The sequence below is a fragment of the Lissotriton vulgaris genome, chromosome 8, assembly GCF_964263255.1.
Source record: "Lissotriton vulgaris chromosome 8, aLisVul1.2, whole genome shotgun sequence".
Lineage (NCBI taxonomy): Eukaryota > Metazoa > Chordata > Amphibia > Caudata > Salamandridae > Lissotriton > Lissotriton vulgaris.
In genome coordinates, this window is record NC_141696.1 from 1319301998 (window position 1) to 1319318213 (window position 16216).

The window sequence follows — 16216 nt, forward strand, 5'->3', positions numbered from 1 at the left end:
GGGGTGCAGTGGATACCCCTGCCGCACTGTGAGGCACTAACACACCAGAGGGCAGAGATGTAAAGGATGTGGGTGCAGCAGCATTCAACTGCCCCATTCCTTGTGGCAGAATGCCATGAAGAGGATCTGATGTTTAGCGGTGGGTGCCATCCTTTACGCCTCTATCCACAGCATGTCCTTCATGAGCCTCTCCAGTTGTGGCTGGTCATGGCATTTAAAAAAACTTTGAAATTCACTGAAAAAACCATAGGTTTCAGACACGTTATAGTTAGAAATTAGCATTTAAAAAACCTTCGAAATTCACTGAAAAAAACATGGGTTTCAGTCATGTTATAGTTAGTTAGACATTTCACTCGTACCAAACTATATATAACCCGTGCCCCGCAATGCACTGCTGATGACATCACATATTACATCATTCATGACATGGTCAGCGACATCACTGATGACATTACTGATGACATCTCAATGACATCATCCACGTGACATCATCCACGTGAAAATCTTATACACCTCCTCACACTCTAAGATAACCTTTGATACATCCACTCTAAAAAATAGAGTATCATTTAGAAAACCATCGACCTACCAATACCAGTTACTACATACACACTCACTGATTCCTAGGTCTAGACACACATCCACTCATTCACCCATACATGCAGTCACTCATAAATACAACACTATCATATATACTCATATATCTATACAGACACTCACACACTGCCACTCACCCATGGAGGTATTCACACACCTAGTCAGTCATTCAAAGTATCAATCACACTCCCATTTATTCAACTATACAGTTATACACACACCACCTTACGTATTTACACAGATACTAATGCATACTTAGTCTCTTATCTAATCACTGATACAAGTACGCACTCATCCCTACAGCCACTCTCACAATCCCTGACTCTCATGTATAGTTATTTACATACTTCAACTCTCACATACACTGTATTTTACATATGTAGTTACTTGCTCACGTGCCACTGAGACGTCCATTCAGTTTCCAACAGGCTCATGCACTTACTCACCCACCCATACAGCTGTTTCCACATGCACTTTTAAACCCATACACCCAGTGAATCAATCAATCACCCATCTATGCACAGAGCTAGACACCTCTCACACACCCACACACTCACTCACTCCCCCAAACAAATACTCAGGCAACCAATCAATAACCCATAGAGACACTTATGTAGCTACTGAGAACCCCATGCAGGATGGTTACACAACAAAAGACAGACTGATACAAACATTCACACAGTTTAGTAACTAACCTATGCATTCAGTAAGACACAAGTAATCAATAATTTATAAAGTCACGTACCTACTAAATCCTTTATACAGACACGTATACAACCACTCATTCTTTAATACAGCTTGGCATATATTTTTTTAAGTTTAAAAGCTTTATTTAGAATAAAATTGAGTACAGATAACAAGAAACCAATGAAACAAATGTACTGCATTCAAGAGAAACAACATATCAAATGAGAGGTTTATGTAAAGAAGAAAAGAAAGCTATTTTAAATTTTTGAAGGGAATAAGAGGGAGGGAAGGAAGGTAAACATTTCAAAACTAATACATTAAAATTTAAGAAATTGCATCTTACGTCAGAATAAGAAAGATAAAACTAATCAGGCTAACATATATGGTAATCAAAAAACACTAAAAGGTAAGGAATGAAGAAAATAAACGTTCAATGAGGTTTGAAATGTTAGGCATTTAAACAGGTGTTATCAGTTAATACTAAATGATCTAAATAAGTGATAAGAGGGAGCCAAAAGAGATCTCTATTGAGCAGAGGTTTACAAGAGGCAAAAGCAATATCAAGTCAATGCATATGATAGAGGCAATTCCACCAGTGTTGAATGGAGAGTTTTTTCTGTGTTTTCCAATTAAGAGTGAAGTATTGGAAAGCTAAAGCGAGCATAAGGTCAAAGAGACCATTTTTATGAGGGAGATGGTCTATGGAATCAGAGAGACATCCAGAGAAAAGTTGGGGAAGGGAATAGGGAATAGAAATATTAAATGGGCGAGACATATAGGACCAAACTTTCTTCCAAAAAGAGGTGACTGAAGGGCAGAGGAAAAGAAGGCGAAGAAGGTCGGCATTAGGGGAGCCACAGGTCCAACAGTTTGTATTAGTAGAGTGAGAAAATTTAGCGATAGAGGTGGGAGTAAGATATAGCCTATGATAAAGAAAGAACATAGATTGAGTAAGAGAAGCAGAACAAGAGATTTTGAGAGAACGTGACCAAAGTTTGTTCCATACATTATTAGACGTTTCACATCCCAGGTCAGATTCCCATGCAAGTTCCAACTTGATTTTGATACATTCTGGATTAGGAGCTGAGAAATATTTATATATAGGAGATGCTTTAGGTACGAAGAGAAGAAACTTCAGAAGAGAATGAGAGGCAGGGGGAAGAGATGAGGAAGGAAGAGAATCAAAAATATCAAGAATAACCGTCATTAGAGCAGTACATTTCTGTAGGAAGGAGTGGGGACATTGAAAAATGGTTTTGAAAGTGGGTAAAAAACAAGGAGTTAGACCATCAAAAAGGTCTTTGACCCAGGTTATACCCCGTGATCTCCAAGAATTCTAAAAAATATGGGGCATATTATCAAGGGGGTTTATCTCCGCTTTTTTGGCTTTAAAAGCCAAGAAAGCGGAGATAAAATTATCTCCCTATTACCAAGCTGTCGCTAACACCAGTTAGTGACAGCTAAAAGGAGATAGCGACAATCTTGGGCCCTGCTTTGCATGTCAGTGATATTTATCACTATTGACATGCAAAGTGGGCGTGCCAAGATGTTAGAGACTGGAAACAGTCCCTAACATCGCTATCTCCTATTACCAACTTTTGGAGATATTCGCGCTAAGCGCGAATATCTCCAAAAGCTAACACCTGCCCTGAGCAGTTCTTAGCCATGTTATCCAATGGGAGGTGGATAACATGGCTAAGAGCATTTGCTCGATAATGCATGAATATCGCTGACTTTTCAGCGATATTCACGCATTGCGGCCGTTTTTTATCGCATTTGCGATAAACCTTGATAATAGCAAGGTTTATCTGCGATAAAAATCGCCGATGTGCGGCGATAATTTTTGTCTCTAAACAAGTTAGAGACAAAAATTATCGCTAGTTGTTGGTAATATGCCCCTCGGTCTACTATTAACAGAAATGAGGGAGTTATGCCAAATAGGGGAGTCTAAAAAGGATTCTCTAGAGATAGGATTGGAATGTAATAAAGGTTTCAATAGAGAACAAGTGTGTTTAAACAAATGGTGAGAGGTAATAGGTGTTTTGGCAGAAAAGGCCAAGACTTCCTTTAAAGAGAACGGTAATGACAAGGCTCGCTCAATGGAGAGCCATAGGTGAGTGAAGGGGGAGAAGTCAGAGAGGAGCCATTTGGAGGCCTGCCAAAGACGAAAAGACTTATAACATATAAGCAAAAATTAGGGAAATTTACACCACCATTTGATTTTCTCCAACAAGGAGAAGAGAAAGAGATCCTTGATTTTTATTTTGCCAAAGAAATTTAGATAGGTGAGAATCGATTTGTTTAAAATTGCAGACGGGATTGTGAACAAGAAGCATAAAAAGAGTGTAAATCAAAATATGAGTAATCATCATCTTGATTGAGTCCAACCGGCCCCACCATGAAAGAAAGAGGAGATTCCAAGAAGAAAGTAATGTGTCAATCCAAGACAGGATCGCAGTCCTATTTAATTTTTTTTTTTTTTTAATTTTTGGAAAACCTTTATTGCACAGTAGCAGAAAACAAATACGGGCCTACAACCATCCGGCCGGCCTCGACATCTTTTTAAAGCACAGTAGCAGGCAATACAGCAACTCGGTAGCACCTTAAAGTAAAATGCAAGCAAATTGGGTTACACTGGAAATACGTGCACTACCGAGAAGAAGGAGAATTTAAGGTTTAATTTTACAGTTTTCGTAAAGCGTAATAAAGTATTAAACGTTAGAAAGGATCAGAGTTCAAACAATCCGTCCAAAAACGGACGTGGGTGACGTCCAGCAAAGAAAAAGCAAATACAGAACCAATATGGTGGCACCATGACCTCATAAAAGGAGCGCTACTCACAGAACATGTTGCGTGTCAGACGCCACCCACCCCACCTCGACACAGTCCATTGACCCAGGGAAAAAGGAAAAAGAAAAGGAATCGGAGAGAAAAAGAGAAAAAATTAAGGCCCATAGAAACTGAAACTGACAAAAAGAAAATCCCCCCCTTACCCCCCACCCAACACGCATGCAGAGGCTACGGCCTACCCCCCCCCCTAGTAGTGTGTCTGTCGCCCAAAAAAGAGTACCCGAAATAAAGAAAGAAAAGAAAAGGAGGAAAAAATGTACCTGTGAAACCAGAGGAGGGCCAAACTTGTGTGACCAAAAACAACCAAACTGTGTATCTACAGCCACCCCACCCCCGACCCCAAGCGAAAACAGACCCAACATCCGGTCCTCCCGTCTACCTATCACAATCCCGGCAAATCAGTCCACTAGAAGTAGACAGGAAAGAAAAAACATCGTCACCCTTGTCCCTTTCGGTTCAATGCGCCAATAAGGTATAGGATCAAAGCAGCCATCCGGAGTAGAGCAGGCAGTCTCAGGAACCACCACGGGACAAGGCGCTTGCCACCAATGTCTGACCAATCCAATGCCATGCGATCCAAAAAGGTACAAAGAGAAGTAGTGCAATGCAGCGAATCTCCAAAGGCAAACCACCGAGGCATCAGCGACATGTCCAAGCCACAGTAGCAAGTGCCGCCAGCAGTTCCCAAAGAGGGTCCAGAACATGGCGCCCAGTGGCAACTCTCCAGCCGATGTGATAGTCCAGGAGTCCCATACCGTTCCACAGCTACTGCAGACAGGGTCGCGGCGGTCACCAGTTCTAGCTCCGCTGACACCCCCATGTACCTTCGACTAGGCAGCTCACCACAATCGAGCCCAAGGTGTGGGGAAGCGCCCCTCAAGTGGACGCTAGCTTGATCAACAGGGGGTAGCGCGGGCACAATGGCATCCAGTCGGCTCCCCAGATCCCAGGCTTTGGCACGCATACCAGCTCGCAAGGTAGCCAGGGCGCCGAGAATATCTCCGATTCTCAGGGGCGGCTCAGGAGAAGAGGACGTCGCTTCTCCATGCACATGGGGCTCGCAGTTGTATGGCAGTCCTCGAGCCCCTCTACCGACATCCCTTTCCAGCAGCACGTCATTCCTTCGGCGCCCCGACAAGCACGGCCAGATCTCGGGGACAGGGGCTTCACACTCCATAATGGCGTTACACACGGTTGCAGTGCAGGGTTAGCAGTCATGAGCACCCTCGGCAGCAGGTCGGGCCGTCAGTAGCAAGCACGGAGCGCTCGGCTCAAAATGGCCCCCGTGAAGTCATCGGAAAGTGAAAGCTTGCAGAGACATCAAGGGGAAGGGATACAAAAGTATCGCTGATAGCCGCGGTTTCAAGTCAACGCGGAGATGAAGGAGAGCAAATGCCACACTGTTGCGGAGAACTCGTTACAGCAGCCGTTCGCCGCCGGCCGACTCCGACCTGCCGTCTATGGCCGCTGTTCATCTAGCCGGGGCCAGCCTCCCTTGAGAACAAAGACCTGGTCGCCGTCCTGAAACGCCGGGAAGAAGACAGGGACGTTTCACCACTACTGCCGCATGGAGCACGACGGGGAGCACACCGTCGGATGCAGCGTCGCTTCCCGAGTCCGAAACCACGATAGGAACTCAGGAGAAATTGCAGGATATTTGGCGGCACGGAAGGAAAGCGAATGGACCAGCGGAGCCGAGGGTTTAGGCGGCCATCATGGTCGCAGGCTAGGCTCCTCCCCCAGTCCTATTTAATTTAATAGAAGAGGCAATAGAATTGGATAACCACATACCTAGATATTTGATTTTGGAACTATTCCATGCAAACCCAGTGGAAGAAAAGGAATTTGGAAGACATAATTTAGTGAGGGGAAGAATTTCTGTTTCATCAGAATTCATTTTATAACCAGAAACAAGGGAAAAGGAAGCAAATTCTTGTAATAAGGGAGGAAAAGATTTGTCAGGATCGGAAATAAAGAGTAGGATGGCATCTGCGTAAGCAGAGAGTTTTAAATGTTGCTCACCGTATGAAAAACCAGAAATAAAAGCATTGTTGTGGATTGAGAAAGGAAGCATTCAAGAGCAAGAACAAAAAGAAGAGGGGAGAGAGGACTTAACTGATGGACTCCACGTTGGAGGTGAAAGTAGGACGAGACACAACCGTTAAGTAGTACTGATGCTCTGGGGGCTGAATATAACAAAGATATAAGAGAAATAAATTTGGGACCAAAGCCATGAGATTTCAAGGATTCAAATAAAAATGACCAATCTTCTCTATCAAAAGCTTTTTCAGCATCAACAGAATGGCCGCTAAAGATGTGGAGAGAGGGGACTTTGTTTAAAACATTAAGAAAAAGATAAGACTTATCCGAGGTCAAACTGCTTCTGACAAATCACATTGCTCTTTACTAACTAAATGAGGTAAAAGAGGATCTAAACATAAAGCAAGTGTCTAGGCAAAAAATTTGTAATCAACATTAACCAAAGAAATCGGTCTATAATTTTCGCAAAACATAGGATTTCGTCCTTCTTTAAGGATAAGTCAAATTGTGGCTTTTTGAAATGTACCTTCTGTTTTACCAGAGAGAAAAAAAGGAGTGAAACGGGTTTAAAAGCTTAGGAAGGTGTAAGTTAGAGAAATGTAGGTAAAATTCAACTGAAAAACCATCAGGGCCAGGTATTTTCCCTTTCTTTAGAGCGGCCAAAGCAGAGGAAAGTTCATTAAGAGTGAGGTCAACCTCAAGACCAGAAAGATTAAGATGAGAATTGGATAAGGATGGTACTTCATCAAAATAGGATTGAATGAGGTAACTCGAAGGAGGGGACTCTGGGATGTACAGATGTTCATAGAACAGTTTAAATTTGTTAAGGATATCTTGAACCTTATGAAGAAGAGAGCCATCTGCAGAATAAACAGAGTCAATCAGCGTACGATCTTTACGGGATTTAAGATAATTTGCTAGAAGTTATCCAACTTTATTACGACCACCATAATAACAAGCACTACTACGAAGAAGTATGGAAGACGCGCTGTCAATCGAAGTTTTATTGAATACCAATTTAGCGCCAATCAGGGCTAGAAGGACTGCGTTATCCGATGAGGTATAACATTAGTTCTCTAAAGCTTTAATGTGGTCCAGGGTGGCTTTTTGTTGTTGGAGAAAACGTTTCTTGTTTTTTGAGACAACGTGTATAATGAAACCCCTTTCAGTAGCGTCAAAGGAGTGCCAAATTATGTAAGGGGAGGAAGTAGAGACATTATTAATGTAAAAAAAATTCATCCGCAAATGTGGTGAAAGAAGAAGAGAAAAGAGAGTCACGTAGAAGAGAGTTGTTAAAACGCCAGCGGAGGACCTGGGATGTGGTGGAAGAAGGTCAAGGTCAGTTATGATTGGGGAATGGTCAGAAATAACGATTGGTTCAATAGAAGAGGATAGGAAGTTTTGAGAAATGGATTGAGAAAGAAAGATATTGTCTAAACTGGAAAGAGAGTTGTGAGGGGGAGAGAAAAAGGACAAGTCAAGGTAGTCGGGGTGAGTGAGCCTCCAAGAGTCAACAAGATATGTTTGGGAGATAGTATCTAGAAATTGTTTTTGAGACCTATGGGGTGTAAAGCGCGTCTATGATTGGCGATCTAGGAAAGGGTCAACAACTTGGTTACAGTCACCTCCTAAAATTTAATTTTCATCTCTAAATTGAATACATGTTTGTGTGATCATAGGCCAAAAGGAACAATCAGGATGAGTCGGACCATAAACAGTAAAAACAGTCAAATAAATATTATTAATTAACAACTTAGCTAATAACTATCTACCTTCTGTATCATTTTCTTGCAAAATAATTTTTCAATCTAATTTCTTATGATATAGAATTACTACACCATTTTTCTTATAAGAAGTGGGAGAGAATTAAACCTAGCCCACCAAACTCCTCTTCAATTTTAAAGCCTCAGCTTCTGTTAGATGGGTCTCTTGAAGAAAAACCAGGTGAGGGTTATAAGAGGCAAGATGCGATAACATTTGCTGTCTCCTAATAGGGTTAATGAAACATTTCATATTCCAAGAAATAACTCTGAATGCATAACCATCAAAAATACATAAAAATCAGCAACAATAAAAACAAAACATGCAGAAATAACAAAGATGCAATAAATTCTGTAGTCAAACCTACAATCCAAATATAAGTACCACATCAGAGAAAAGGAGAGAAAGGGAAGGAAAAAGGAGGAAGAAAAGGCCGGGAAATGGACTGAAAGAGGAGAGGAGTGAAAAAAGAGACAATAAGAGAAGACAGTACATGACAACCACCAATGCAATAAGGGAATGTAAATTGAAAAAACAAAGAGGATGACGACCATGATACATTACTTTTAGTGGAAGACAAAAGAAGAAGTACAGGGAGTGGTGACACGAGGAAGATGGCACAACTAATCGGGGAGGAAGCGTCACAGCGGGGAACATATGCGATAAACAGGAAACAGAGAGAAAAATGTGTTAGAGAATTAAAAAAGAATCTATAAAAAAAGAAGGATGTAAAAAAAGTGATGAAAACCAGATAAGACAACCTAATGTTATAATATTATTATTAACAATAACCTGAAAAGATCAAAAACATTAAGTAAAACCAAGCGAGGTAAATCAAAAACAAAGGAGAAAAAAGTCATGGTATGGAGGTCGAAGAAGAAAAAGGGCCAGAGATATCCATCGACGATGTGGAATGTGACTGAATGAATTTCCTCAGCTGTACTGGTTCCTCAAAGGTGGAAGTTTTATTTTGTAGGGTAACCTTGAATAAACATGGGTAAAAAAGTCTATGTCAAGCTCCAAGTGTGCGCAAACATGGTCGGAGTTCCAAAAATGCTTTCTGCCGTTTAGCCGTTGCAGAGGAATCATACTGAGATTAAAAAAACTTAGCACCTTACCAGACAGGCTGTTTTTTGTGTTTAGCTGCATTTAAAACTAGTAGCAAATCTGTAAATTTAAAAAACAGAAAAATCCCACCTCGTGGCTTGGAAGAAGCAGCTGCAGAAGACAACCTGTGTGCTCTCTGTATATTTAGAAGAGATTTGTATATGCAGGAAGGTCCTGAAGCTTTATGAGAAAGTTGTTATAGAAGGGAACTGGATCATCACCTTCTAAATTCTCTGGAAGACCATATAAGCGTAAGTTGCTGCGCCTATTTCTGTTTTCCAAGTCCTCTGCTGATTTCTTCAACCAAAGGACCTCCTTCTCAAGGGCAATTAATTTTGTAGAGACATTTTGAAGTTCATCAAGTTGCTGTTTCACTGTTGAGATGCAAGAGTCCATAGAAGCCCACTTGGTGTCCATAGTCTATAAGAGTGATTAAGTCTCCTCGACAAAGGGGCGCAAAGCACAAATTTCCTTAAAGCTAGTGTCAAGAGAAATCAGAGAAGCAAGCTTTGGTAGAGAAGGGAGGTGCTGTTTGAGCCATTGTTAGCGGAAGATGAGATTTGAGATACTGACAGTGGAGATTGATTTGTGGTTCTCTTCTGTGTAAGTAATAGTTTCTTGCTCCTGTCCATAGAGCAGGGAAGGAAAAACTATGTGCGAGAGAAGAAAAACACCAGTGAAGAAGTGGAATGTCTCACAGTATGTGAGATAGGCTCCACAAGTGTATACGCAATCAGTTAAAAAATACAGCACTGTTGTTATTGAAATTCAAAATATGTCTGGTCAGGCAAAGAATGGTAGAAAAATTGTAAATATCACCAAAAAATTAGGAAAGCAGCATGGTAACTGAGGCAAAATGCGAGGATAACCTCACAGGTAAAAAAAAAGAATGGCGGCCGCAGAGGAGTGAGAACAATAAAGAGAGGTTTTACCTCAAAAAGCAGAGAAGACACTCATATCTGGCCTACCAGGCCGTTCAGGAGCAGTTCAGATGCCTGAAACTCTCTGTCTTGATGTCCAAAGAGAGTTTTTTTGCCGTGAAATTTACAGCGACAAGTCCTCCACGGCACGGAGCTCCGGAGCTAGGAGGCCATCTTGTTTGGCGCCGCTCGCGCTCCAGCTTGGCATATATAGAAACAAATTGAAACTTTAAAGAAACACACAGTCCCTGAATGATGTCATCAGTGATGTCATCAGTGGTGTCATCAGTGGTGTGATTTGAGATGTCATCAGTGATGTCACTGACCATATGTGACAACATCAGCAGTGCATTGCGGGGCGCAAGTTATAGTTCGCTGAACTAACTATAACATGGGAATTTCTATGGTTTTGTACGAGTGAAATGTCCAACTAACTATAACATGTGTGAAACCTATGGTTTTTTCAGTGAATTTCTAAGGTTGTTTAAATGCTAATTTCTAACTATAACGTGTCTGAAACCTATGGTTTTTTCAGTGAATGTATATATATATATATATATATATATATATATATATATATATATATATATATATATATATATATATATATATATATATATATATATATATATATATATATTACCTACTGGCGGTCGCCAGTAGGTATATATAGTTAGGATTTTTTCTCTATGGGATTTTTGAAAATTCTATGTCTAATAACTTTGGCGTTTGTGGACGGAATTGGCTGAAATTTTCAGGAAAATGGAACATTTTGTTTCTGAGCAGCCCCTGACAATTTAGGGGGGTTTCATCAAGGGGGGGCCGAGAAAAAAGGGGGGTCCCAAAACGCGTTTTTCCCATGTTAATTTCCATAGGGCGGTTGGCCTCACTTTTAGCTCGAACGGCTGAATGGATTTGCACGAAACTTGGCAAACTTGTAGGGACTGTTAGCCCGATGTGCCTTTGCTAGGTCTCAATATATGTGCTCCAGTGGATTTTGAGTAATTTACGTTCAAAAAAAGATATATATCTGGGCGGAGCCTAACCACACATCTGATCTGATTGGCTGTCAGCACTTCATCCAAGAAGTGTTGGCAGCCATCTTGGGACCAATATACATGATAGCACCTCATTAAAAAGCATTGTAGTTAATATAGGGTTTTAGGACTTTAGTTACATTATAAATCATTTGTTGATGGTACCATACTCGTTTTAGGAATTGTGGTGGGTTCTAAGGTGATTTTACCATGTGAAAAAACCTTCTGCTGTGATATCATGAATATTGTTTGAAAGAAAACTAATATCTCATGATTTTCCCACAGTGGTTTGGAAGGGGATCTATAAGCTAAACTGAAAGCATATTTTCTGTAAATTCACATTATCTTTCTCAGTCATGTGAAAATGAAGTCTGACATTCTCAGTAAAACATGTACATCCAACAAGGACAGAGACTGTCAGTTGATTCCTTTGTGTTCTACTGCAGCCTCCTAGAGTGTTCTAAAGAACAACTAGAGCGCTAACAGTCCTACTTATTATGAAGGTATGGCACACCTGAAACCATCTTGATTGGAATAAAGTGGTAACTCTTAAAACATTTAATTTAAAAAGAAACAACATGAGGGGGTATATTTTGCCATAGAAAGTATGATTAGTGCTGCAGAATGAAAAATTAGGGCACATTTTGAGTGACTTCTCAAATCCTTTTCTATTTCATTAAAACATTCTGACATGCAGTCTCCCAAAATGGCCACCAGAGACAAAAGAGCCCAAATGTAGCCCAAATATCACCCAGATGTAGCCCAAGTATAGCCCAATGACAGAATGTCCCAGAGTGTTCTAAAGAACAACTAGAGCGCTAACAGTCCTACTTATTACAAAGGTATGGCACACCTGAAGCCATCTTGATTGGAATAAAGTGGTAACTCTTAAAACATTTAATTTAAAAAGAAACAACATGAGGGGGCATATTTTGCCATAGAAAGTATGATTAGTGCTGCAGAATGAAACATTAGGGCACATTTTGAGTGACTTCTCAAATCCTTTTCTATTTCATTAAAACATTCTGACATGCAGTCTCCCAAAATGGCCACCAGAGACAAAAGAGCCCAAATGTAGCCCAAATATCACCCAGATGTAGCCCAAGTATAGCCCAATGACAGAATGTCCCAGAGTGTTCTAAAGAACAACTAGAGCGCTAACAGTCCTACTTATTACAAAGGTATGGCACACCTGAAGCCATCTTGATTGGAATAAAGTGGTAACTCTTAAAACATTTAATTTAAAAAGAAACAACATGAGGGGGCATATTTTGCCATAGAAAGTATGATTAGTGCTGCAGAATGAAACATTAGGGCACATTTTGAGTGACTTCTCAAATCCTTTTCTATTTCATTAAAACATTCTGACATGCAGTCTCCCAAAATGGCCACCAGAGACAAAAGAGCCCAAATGTAGCCCAAATATCACCCAGATGTAGCCCAAGTATAGCCCAATGACAGAATGTCCCAGAGTGTTCTAAAGAACAACTAGAGCGCTAACAGTCCTACTTATTACAAAGGTATAGCAAACCTGGAGCTATCGTGATGGGAATAAAGTGGTAACTCTTAAAACATTTAATTTAAAAAGGAACAAAATGAGGGGGTATATTATGCAATAGAAGGTATTATTAGTGCTGCAGAAAGAAAAATTAGGGCACATTTTGAGTGACTTTTCAAATCCTCTTCAATTTCATTAAAATATTCTGACATGCAGTCTCCCAAAATGGCCACCAGAGACACAAGAGCCCAAATGTAGCCCAAATATCACCCAGATGTAGCCCAAGTATGGCCCAATGACAGAATATCCCAGAGTGTTCTAAAGAACAACTAGAGCGCTAACAGTCCTACTTATTACAAAGGTATGGCACACCTGAAGCCATCTTGATTGGAATAAAGTGGTAACTCTTAAAACATTTAATTTAAAAAGGAACAAAATGAGGGGGTATATTTTGCCATATGAATTATGATTATTGTCCCCCTGAGCCTTACCTCAGCCGATCTAAATTCTATCCTTCTGTTTTGGTGTAAGTCCCCGTCCCCCGCCTGCCCCGACCCCCGCCTGCCCGACATTGTCCCCTGGAGCCTTACCTCAGCTGCCGCTTCTCAGTTCACCGCTCCTCGTTGCTGGTCACCGCTCCTCCCACCGGTCCGCTGCTCCTCACCTCCTCCCCAGCGCCGTGTCCGCCACTCGTCACCGCTCCTCCTCCGCGCCTTGTTTGCCGCTCCTCCTCGCACTCCTGGACGCCGCACCTCCCCGCGCTCCTGATGTCAGCACGCAGGTCGCGGCCGGCGCTACTTCGAGGGGACTACTTTTTTATAATCTTTTATTATTCAAAAGAACGCGCTTTCGGCACTCGGCCTTTTCAGTAATGAAATGAAAGTCGCGGCAAATATCATCCATTTGCAACCATCACGTGTCATATCAACATAGAGGTAGGACTCGATGACGAATTATTAGCCACCATCTTGGAGTGGGTCAGTACATAAGTTACAATATTGTAAACTCAATAAAAGCAACATAATGCAAACCGCCTAAGATAATTCATAAATATCTAAGGACAAAATAATTCACATTATCGCTCAGTGATGCAGACCTTGAATGTATCGCCCTGAATGGGCATATCTAGATGTAATCATGTCCATACAATGCGTACACTACTGCACTATCCAGGGCAGGATAACAGCACCGATGGTGCGGGTCTGAGTGCAGTAGTGTACGCATAATGGTTACACCCATGTGGGTGTGTTCAAAACATTTTGCAGATCACATGGTATATCTTATAATCAGAATTCTGGGAGTTGTAGTTTTCAATGCAATTATTCACAATAAATAATCTTTAGACAGATGGATATACATTCCAGTGACTATACATTGGTAACCTTTGTAGTGCGATCCGAATTGTTTTGAATTATTGTTCACTATTTACAATTTACAACGCGGCCAAAGATTAAGCAGCGCCTAACGGGAGAGGAGGTGAGCCGGATGGTTAATAAAAAAAATATATATATATATATATATCTCCACCAAATGACTCTTCAGCTTTCCCCTCGTGGAGTAAGAGAGACACGGACCACAGGAAGGTATGGCTCAGATGTTTTATTTCTCCTCAGTGACACATTTCAGACTTCACCTGTCCTTGATCATACTGACACAAAGGAAGCCGTTCGCCATTTTTAAATTTGCATTTCTACACCACGTGATTAATAAACACCGAAAACATACTTATCGTCTTAATGACACATTATGCTATTTTAGTCTGTTTTCTATCATTGGTCCTTTGCTTTACATAACATTATTTTCAACATCACAGTAAAATGCTTGTTAGAATTTATAACAATGCAATAATAAATATTCACATATATATAATAAATAAATAAATATATGTTTAAACAAGATATATAATTTATATATAATAACTTACATATTATATTCTTTTTATCACAAACTAAGGATGTAATTCCAGAGTTAAAACCATGTATAAATATAGATTTAAGAACATAGCAATAATGATTTTTACCTGTGCAAAGTTGCGATGCTATCTTTATGTAATGGTTGATTTGCCATGACTTTATCCTAATCTGTTAAGGAAAAGTCGTCCTGGACCCTATTAATAGTCAGACTATTGAGATTACAATCATGCCAAACTTGAAAATTCCATGATATAGTATTACCCTAAAAAAGTGCAAGTGCTCCCTAAATAAATTTGTTTTATTTTGTTTTTTAAAAATAATGTAAAACCTAGTGTAAACGTGGTATATTACATAAATAAATTACTAAAGTGCAAAGAAGCATATTTATCATATATAGCGGTCGCCACTGGGTAGTTATAGTTAGGGCCACATTTCCATAGGAAGTTTGCTGATAAATTTGGCACCTGTTTACAAACCTTCATGAAACTTTCCAAGAAAAGTCTCATCCACCTCAGTTCGGTCCTGGTAATCTGTCAAGCGGGGGCTGAGAAAAAGAAGGAGTCTCAAAACACATTTTCCTCATGCAGTTTTTCCATGGGGAAATTAGACACTGAGACAGTCAAAGCAGCTGAATGGAATTGCACCAAATTTGGCAGAAAGTTAGATCTTGGTTTTTAAAGCGTGGTGTTTGTAGAAGTCCATTAGGATCTTCTTAAGTTCCGCAAAAACCTGAAAACATTCCTCTTTCAGTAACACTCAGTCTGGCGTCATTCCCCCCTCCCATCCGCAGTGCTATGAGGCCTCCAGGTAGAAAACGTATGTTTATGCCACACCACAGAGTATATGTGGAGCCAAAAGATTTGAAGGTAAGATTTAATTGGCTGTGATCACATGAACAAAAATGTGGTGGCAGCCTTTATAGGACTATCACCTGAGAACATAATTAAAAAAACATGTAGAGGGACAGGGTAGGAATATTCAATCCCCGTAGGCCTGATGGGTAGGTCCCAGAGAGGTCCTCCCTGGGACCAAAAACATGTTTTTTACATTTTACTGCTAATTTGTGTCCTACAACTCATGCCCCTCTTTGCACAGCTAATTACCTCACAAATTACATCTTTCATGTCCTAGTACATCATTGATTAAATCACTGCAACATATGAAACGGCATCATTGATGACAACACTATGCCTGGTGAAGTGAGGTTTATAGGTATTTAGGGCTGGTTACTTCAGAAAACGGGTGAATTTCAGTGTTTTTTTATATTTAAAACAGTATGCTTTAACTGACATTTTTACCTAGCTATAAATGTCTCTTTAACCTTTGGTTTTGCCAGTGAATAAATCACAATCAAATATTTGTATTTAAGTGCACAGCATATATGTTTGAGTATATGCTGCTGCAATATCAGTGACCAATATTAAAATCACATTTTGTAATATAAGCATTAGCGTTACACAAGTAACGTTGGGTTTAATTTTATTACACATGTATATATATACACGCACACACACACACGTTCACACACACACATAGACATATATGGAAATATTTTCACGGGTTCCTTTGAAATATGGGATAAGTTTTGCATCATCTTAATAATAACCTAACCCCAAATCAATTTTTCAAAGCTTCACTTTAGACTGTAGTCCCCAGATTATGCAGCAGATGATGGATTATGTGGCAAAGATGGCAAGACCATAAATATGTTGAAAAAACTGTGGCTGTAAAATCGCATACTTTTAGAGGTCTATAGTCAGGGCCACTAGGACTATGCAGCAATGGAGGCCAAAATTATGCTGAAGT